General features: G+C 42.7%; 1 non-coding gene across 1 annotated transcript; it reads left to right on the top strand.

The window, feature by feature from the left end:
• The first annotated feature begins 7080 nt into the window (after positions 1-7080).
• On the top strand, positions 7081-7187 carry LOC141715993 (small nucleolar RNA R71). The gene has a single exon (XR_012572729.1). It is a non-coding gene; the product is annotated as a small nucleolar RNA R71 (small nucleolar RNA).
• The last annotated feature ends 1401 nt before the right edge of the window (positions 7188-8588 follow it).

The raw sequence follows: 8588 nt of genomic DNA, 5'->3' as shown, positions 1-8588 counted from the left end.
GAACTTAATAACTTGAATACCAAAGAGCCCACTCTTGATCAATTATGCAAAAAAAAAAAATTTTTTTTGTTTTTTTTTTAATAACTCTGAGCAAGTGCGTTTCGCTCCATCTTGCTCAACCCTAGACTACTCGCATAACATGCGAGCCGGCTACTAGCCATTTGACGCCTAGCCACAACTAGCAACAAATTCCATTTTTACTCCATTTTTTTTTTCTTTTTCATGCCTTTACCACTAAGAACCTATTATTAAATTCTAAGCATAATAAATAGATTATCCTTGAAAATAATCAGATCATAACAACAATCTAGTCCTTAAGCATTCTCTAAGACTTAGTGACAATACAAGTGCTTCTAGCATGCATATCAACCTACACAACTTAATATCACTTTAATGCTATCACTACACTCGCCTCAATATCACAATTCAGTCGATAAATCATTGCAAAAGGGATCATGGTATATGCATGAGCTATATGATATGACAAACAAATAAAGCTATATAAAAAAAACTATATGGCAAAAATTATGCAACTATATGAACTAACTATCATGAATATGCAGGCTATATGACACACACAAAATATTCCTTAACTACCACCCCCAAACTTAAAATCTTCACTGTCCCCAGTGAAGGTAGTAGAAAGGAACACAGGGTATACCTACTCGGAGTCATCATCATCATCACCCTCAGTGGGTGGAGTATCAGGCGGCGGGTATGCAGAGTCCTCACCAAAAACTGGCCACTGGATATCAGCTCCAAGGCCTCGAAAAGCAGTCCCTAACGTAAGGGTGAGCTCCTGAGCAAACCTGCTCTACGTCTCATACATGGCATCCATCCATCGTGAAAGCCTCCTATACTGGGCATCATCCATCCCAGCACCCTCCTGAGCTCTCGAAGAACTAGCCTCACCACGCCCTGGCCTGGCCATAGTAGCACCTCGTGCTGGACGCCCTCCTGGAAGACGATAACCCAGCCCATGCTCCTCAGGCTCACCACCGGTCCACTCCTGCATCCCATTCAGAGTGCCAGAATCTATCGGAGCTGCTGGCAACTGCAACTGCTCATGAGCCGGCCAGTTCACTCCTACTGCTCGGCATAATTTCGTAACCGTGGATGCATAAGGGATGTTCATATGCTTTGCTCCCCTCAAAAACTTCAGAATTCCTTGGTAGATAAACTCACCAAGGTCCACATAGTATTCCTCATTCAGAATTCCCCACAACAACTGTGCTCTCTCAACTGTGACCTCGTGTGCATGTGAAGAAGGCAAAATATTAGCACATATAAATGCATTCCATGCACGGGCATACCAGTTCATGGCAATCGCCGGAAAGTGACGATACTCATTATTGGCTGGACTGCGGTTCCAAACTGTGCCCGGTCGACAGAGAGTCGCACAAATCAAATCCAAGTCAAAGTCCTCAACAGTCTTTTCATTCCAGTTCTCCTCCTCGGGCTTCCTCTCTCGCTGTCCAATCACACGGCGAATCGCCGCAGGATGATAATCAACCGTCAGCCCACGAACTACAGAAAACCCATTCTTTTCAGCCTTCACGTTCGCGTAGAACTCGCGAACAACACGCATCAGTACTGCTTCGGGTGACTCACAAAAAGCTATCCACCCCTTCTCTGCAATCATGGGCAACAACTCACCATCCCTCCCTGATGGTAAAAACCCCCTCTCCTTCAGAATCGGCTTCCCCAACAGCCTAGTGTACTCCTCCTCCGCGGCTCTGTCAGTTAACCGAGGCCTTGCAGCAGTACCCCTTGATGAATCAGCAGTAGGAACTGTGCTGCTGCTGTCAATAGTGCGTGCTCTCTTGGGTGCCATTGATTTGTGAATAAAAGTATGTAAGAACTGATTTTTGATGTTTATGAGAGGGTTTAAGTGTAGGAAGTTTGTGGGAGATATGTGGGATAGGTGTATGTATATATAGGGTGTGGAGTAGGTTAAATTAGATTAGGAGTGGGGTTGAGGGATAAAATCATGGGGTAATGGGAAAAGAATTCATGGGTTTATGGGCTGTAATGGGTTTTTGTGTTTTTGTTTTTTTTTTATTATTTTTTTTTTCTGAACTGTAAAAAAATTTCTGGAACTCGACCCCTGCGCGGCCGCTCAGCATTTCTGCGCGGGCGCGCAGCAAGCTGCGCGGCCGCTCAGCATAGCTGCGCGGGCGCGCAGAGAGGTCTCTGGAATTTTTTTTTTCAGCCCCTGTTTTCTGATTTTTTTGTGTTTTTGGATAGGTTATTAACTCCTAAGGGTTCCTGTAACAACAATTCATGGGTTGCCTCCCACGCAGCGCTTCTTTTTTGTCATTAACTTGACGTTCCGTACCTTTCTCACGTAGTCAACAACATGGCACTAACCACCTCTCGGTTTGCCATGTCCCCATAGTAGTGCTTCAACCGCTGACCGTTAACCTTGAATGCTTGGTCCGAATCATTCTCAAAAATTTCCACCGCTCCGTGTGGAAACACAGTTTTGACAATAAAAGGTCCAGACCACCTTGATTTCAACTTCCCAGGAAAAAGTCGGAGCCGAGAGTTGAATAACAGAACTTGTTGCCCTGACACAAATAACTTAGGATGTAGCTTCCTATCGTGCCACCTCTTCACCTTTTCCTTATACATTTTGTTATTCTCGTACGCTTGAAGTCGAAATTCATCAAGTTCATTAAGCTGAAGCATTCTTTTCTTACCAGCTGCATCTAAATCCAGGTTCAATTTCTTCAATGCCCAGTAGGCCTTATGCTCAAGCTCCGCTGGTAGATGACATCCCTTACCGTACACCAACTGAAAACGGTGACATCCCAAGTGGAGTTTTGTATGCTGTTCTGTAAGCCCAAACAGCTTCATCGAGCTTTAAAGACCAATCCTTCCTTGACGGACAAACAACCTTTTCTAGAATGCGCTTTATCTCTCTGTTAGACACTTCCGCTTGACCATTTGTTTGCGGGTGATAGGCAGTAGCTACTCGATGATTCACATTATAACGCTGCATCATAGAAGTGAACTTACGGTTGCAAAAATGCGATCCTTCATCACTTATGATTACCCGAGGTGTTCCAAACCTTGTGAAAATTTGCTTATGAAGAAAATTTAGCACTGCCTTTGCATCATTTGTCGGTAAAGCTTTAACTTCGACCTATTTTGAGACATAATCGACTGCCAGCAAGATGTACTGATTATTGCAAGACGAGATAAAAGGCCCCATGAAATCGATTCCCCATACATCAAAGACCTCGACTTCAAGCATCACATTTAATGGCATCTCATCCTTCCTTGACAAATTTCCCACTCTTTGGCAACGATCACACCTTAAAACAAACTGATGAGCATCCTTGAACAAGGTAGGCCAGAAAAAACCTGCTTGCAGAATACGAGCTGCCGTCTTCTCACCTCCATAGTGTCCACCATAAACCGTGGAATGGCAGTCTCGTAATATCCCCTCCGTCTCACAGAACGGGATACATCTCCTGATGATCTGGTCAGCTCCCTGTCTAAACAAATATGGTTCATCCCACATATACCACTTCACCTCATGCAGAAACTTCTTCCTTTGCGCGGATGTCAAATTAGGAGGCATTATATTGCTGACAAGATAGTTTACAATATCTGCAAACCATGGTTCTTCCTCCTGAATTGCAAACAACTGCTCATCCGGAAAAGATTCATTGATTAACGTTCTATCTTGTGAAGTAGAATCGGGATTCTCCAACCTAGAGAGATGGTCAGCTACTTGATTCTCAGTACCTTTTCTATCTTTGATCTCTAACTCAAATTCCTGAAGTAAAAGCACCCAACGAATGAGTCTCGGCTTCGAATCCTTCTTAGAAACCAGATAGCGAATAGCTGCATGATCAGTGAATACTGTTACTTTCGTACCAAGCAGATAAGATCGAAATTTCTTAAAGCCAAAGACTATAGCCAAAAGCTCCTTCTCAGTAGTGGTGTAGTTCAATTGGGCCCCATTTAAAGTCTTACTCGCATAGTAGACCACATGGAAGAGATTTTTCTTGCGCTGTCCCAGAACTGCACCTACCGCATAATCACTCGCATCACACATCATCTCAAACGGTTCTGTCCAATCTGGTGATGTAATAACTGGTGCCGTGATCAAACTCTCCTTGAGAGTCTCGAATGCTGCCAAACATTCATCATCAAATTTAAAAGGCACATCTTTCTCAAGTAAATTGCACAACGGCTTAGATATCTTTGAAAAGTCCTTGATGAATCGCCGATAAAAACCCGCATGACCGAGAAAACTACGGATTCCTTTCACCGAATTAGGTGGGGGAAGATTTTCAATGACTCCCACCTTGGCCTTGTCCACCTCCAGACCTTTGCTAGAGACCTTATGCCCAAGGATAATGCCTTCACGCACCATAAAATGACATTTCTCCCAATTAAGCACCAAATTAGTTTCCACGCATCTTTTGAGTACGGCGCGCAGATTATTCAAACATTCATCATATGAGTGTCCAAAGACGGAGAAGTCATCCATGAACACTTCGACGTTATTTCCAATCATGTCAGAGAATATAGCCATCATACATCTCTGAAAGGTGGCCGGGGCGCCACATAACCCAAACGAAACTCTTCGAAAAGCAAATGTGCCAAATGGACAAGTGAAGGTAGTCTTTTCCTGATCCTCTGGTGCAATACAAATCTGATTATACCCGGAATACCCATCCAGAAGACAAAAATACTCATGTCCCGCCAATCTGTCAAGCATTTGATCAATGAATGGGAGAGGGAAGTGATCCTTCCTTGTGGCTTTGTTCAATTTTCTATAATCCATGCATACTCTCCATCATGTAACTGTTCGAGTAGGGATGAGCTCATTCTTTTCATTTGCGACCACAGTGATACCTCCTTTCTTAGGTACGCATTGCACGGGGCTCACCCACGAGCTGTCAGAAATAGGATAAATGATGCCTGCATCTAGCCATTTCAGAATTTCTTTCTTCACCACCTACTTCATGATCGGGTTTAGTCTTCGCTGCTGTTCCACAGTTGGCTTACTACCTTCCTCCAACAGAATTTTATGCATACAATATGAAGGACTTATCCCCTTGATGTCTGCTATTGTCCATCCTATAGCCGATTTGAATTCTCTCAAAATCCTTAAGAGCTTGTCTTCCTCACTACCTGAAAGGTCAGCTGAAATAATAACAGGTAACGTAGATAAATCACCTAAAAAGGCATACCTCAAGTGTTCAGGTAATGGTTTGAGCTCTAAGGTAGGCGCTTCCTCTATTGATGGTTTGAGCTTCCCTTCAGCGTTCTTGAGGTCAGAAGTACCAAGAGATTCAAATGGTATATCTAGCTTTCGCTTCCAGGGAGAAGCGTTCAGATATTGTAATTGCTCGTTGCTATCTTCATCATCACTGTCAAATTCCCCCACTAAGGCATTTTCCAATGCATCAGACATTAGCATGTGATCGAGTTCCGAAGTAACCGCAGAATCAATCACATCCACTTTTAAGCACTCCTCATCTTCTGTAGGGAATTTCATTGCCTTGAATACGTTGAAGGTCACATCCTGATCTTGGACCCGCATAGTAAGTTCCCCTTTTTGCACATCTATCAAGGTACGGCCAGTAGCCAAGAAAGGCCTCCCCAAGATTATGGGAATCTTCTTATCTTCCTCAAAATCCAGAATAACAAAATCAGCAGGAAAGAAGAGCTTATCCACCTTGACGAGCACATCCTCAACTATGCCCCTTGGGTAAGTAATGGAACGGTCCGCCAATTGTAGCGACATGTATGTGGGTTTTGGATCAGGCAGATCCAGCTTTTTAAAGATCGACAACGGACATAAGATTAATGCTTGCTCCCAAATCACAAAGGCACTTGTCAAAAGTTAGATTGCCAATGGTGCAAGGAATGGTGAAGCTTCCTGGATCTTTCAGTTTTGGTGGTAACTTTTGTTGCAGAACCGCGCTGCATTCTTCCGTGAGAGCAACGGTTTCAAGGTCATCCAGTTTCACCTTCCTTGAAAGAATAGTCTTCATAAACTTCGCATAACTAGGCATTTGTTCCAGAGCCTCAGCGAAAGGTATATTGATGTGAAGTTTCTTGAACACCTCCAGATACTTCCCGAACTGTCTATCCAGCTTTTGTTGCTGCAATCTCTTAGGAAAAGGTGGTGGAGGATAGAGCTGTTTCTCCCCTGTATTAGCCTCAGGCAGAGTGTGTTCAACAGTAGTCTTCCTTGGTTCCGCCGCTTTCTCCTTTTGCTTAGATTCTTCATCCCTATCTTCAGCTTCGACTTCTTTTGCCTTTTCAGCATCAACTACTTTTCCAGACCTTAAGGTAATAGCCTTGACTTGCTCTTTGGCTTCCTTCCTGCCTGGTACTTCCGTGTCACTGGGAAGAGTGCCAGGTTGACGATTGAGCACTGTATTGGCTAATTGACCGATTTGATTTTCCAAGGTCTTGATAGAAACTGCCTGACTCTTGCACAACAGCTTAAGTTCCTCAAAATCAGCACTAGTAGGTGCAGCTGCACTTCCCTGTTGAGGATATGATTGCCTTGTAGCATACTGCTGTGGTTGCTGGAATCCAGGTGGGTTAAACTGTTTACTCACTCCTTGCTGATATGGTGGCTGAATAGCATTCTGATTATTTCCCCAGCTGAAATTTGGATGATTTCTGTTGTTAGGATGATAGATCGCTGGCACAGGCTGCTGTTGTCGCTGATAATTATTCACATACTGAACAGATTCGTTGACAAGAGAATACTGATCCGTAGCATGAGAACCTGCACAAAGCTCACAAACCATAGCTATTTGATTAACTCCATACGTAGCCAAAGAATCAACCTTCATTGATAGCGCTTGGAGCTGGGCTGCAATAGCGGTGGCTGCATCAACTTCCAGAATACCTGCTACCTTGCCTGATGTCATCCTCTGAGTTGGGTTTTGATGCTCATTTGCAGCCATCGTCTCGATAAGATTATACGCCTCAGTATAGCTTTTAGCCCATTAGGCTCCTCCAGCTGCTGCATCGAGCATGGGCCGAGATTGGGCCCCCAAACCATTATAAAAACCAGTGATTACCATCCAATCCGGCATTCCATGATGTGGACATTTTCTCAACATTTTCTTGTAGCGTTCCCAAGCCTCGCACATAGATTCTGTAGGTTGCTGCGCAAACTGAGTAAGAGCACTCCTCATAGCAGCAGTCTTTGCCATTGGATAAAACTTCACTAGAAACTTTTGCGCAAGATCTTGCCACGTAGTGATGGACCCAGCTGGTTCAGAATGTAACCAGTCTTTAGCTTTATCCCTCAGTGAGAATGGGAAAAGCCTCAACTTGATAGCCTCATCAGTCACGACATTATACTTAAAAGTGCTGCAGATCTCGATAAAATTCCTTATGTGCATGTTGGGGTCTTCAGTTGCCGCTCCTCCAAAAGAAACAGAATTCTGCACCATCTGAATAGTGCCCGGCTTGATCTCAAAGGTGTTAGCTTGAATAGCCGGATGAAGGATGCTTGACTGAATGTCATCAATTTTAGGCCGAGAAAAATCCATAAGAGCTGGATCAGCTTGAACAATACGATCTCCCATGTTTACTGGTTATTTCTGCTCAGTTCCTGAATCCGAATCCTCAAAATCTAACTTCTCCGGTGTATCAAGAACTTCGTCTTTCTCCTCAACTGTATCTAAGGTCCTCTTGCGAGCACGAGAATGAGTTTGCATAAACGTTTGCTAAAGTACCTGAAACACAACCGAAAAGAGTAATTAACTACTACGTTCTAATCACTGAGTTCTAATGACCAATGATGGTAAGTACATAAACTAAACAAATACGCCGAGTCCCCGGCAGCGGCGCCAAAAACTTGTTAGGGCGAAATCACGCACTAATATTCACGCAAGTATACGCGTTCGCAAGTAATATAGAATACTTTCTAGTTCGTTCCCTCAGAGACTCAGACTAATTTATTGTCTAATTAAACTCACTCACCAATGTATGATTACTTCTCAATGTTAAGATAACACTTAAAATTGTTGATTAAATATTAACTATAATTAACTACTTAATTAACCACTTAACTAACACTTCAATTTATCAATAATAAAACACTCATGAGATCACAACTTCATTATTACTTCCTTCTATAGCCATAGTTATTACCTTTAGCATGTGACAGTGATGATATTAATCGAATAACACGAAACTGATAAAAGCCAACTTTCGTTGTACTAATACCATTCTACCAAACATCCAAAATTAAGATAAAAGTTGAATAGTCATCAATTATGTTGAGTTCCTATATGTCTACAGGAATTGACAACACAACGATTTAAGCACAAGTTATTCCTTTTGATTACATAGGGCAATTAAAACTGTTAGAGTTACCCACTAATCATGCACAACGTACATGAACCTATGCTAGCATGGCAAGTTCTAAATCTCAAGATAACACCCTATCTTATATGTTCGCGACGCACATAAGACGAATACGCACAACCAATACAAGATAACAAAAGAATTCCATAATAAAGTATTAAACTTTTAACTAAAGTATATCATGCAATCATCACACACTAAAGTATTAAACTTTTAACTAAAGA

This window comes from Apium graveolens, chromosome 3 (assembly GCF_009905375.1).
Source record: "Apium graveolens cultivar Ventura chromosome 3, ASM990537v1, whole genome shotgun sequence".
Lineage (NCBI taxonomy): Eukaryota > Viridiplantae > Streptophyta > Magnoliopsida > Apiales > Apiaceae > Apium > Apium graveolens.
The sequence above is the reverse complement of the archived record's forward strand: the minus strand, read 5'-3'. Positions and strand labels throughout refer to the sequence as shown.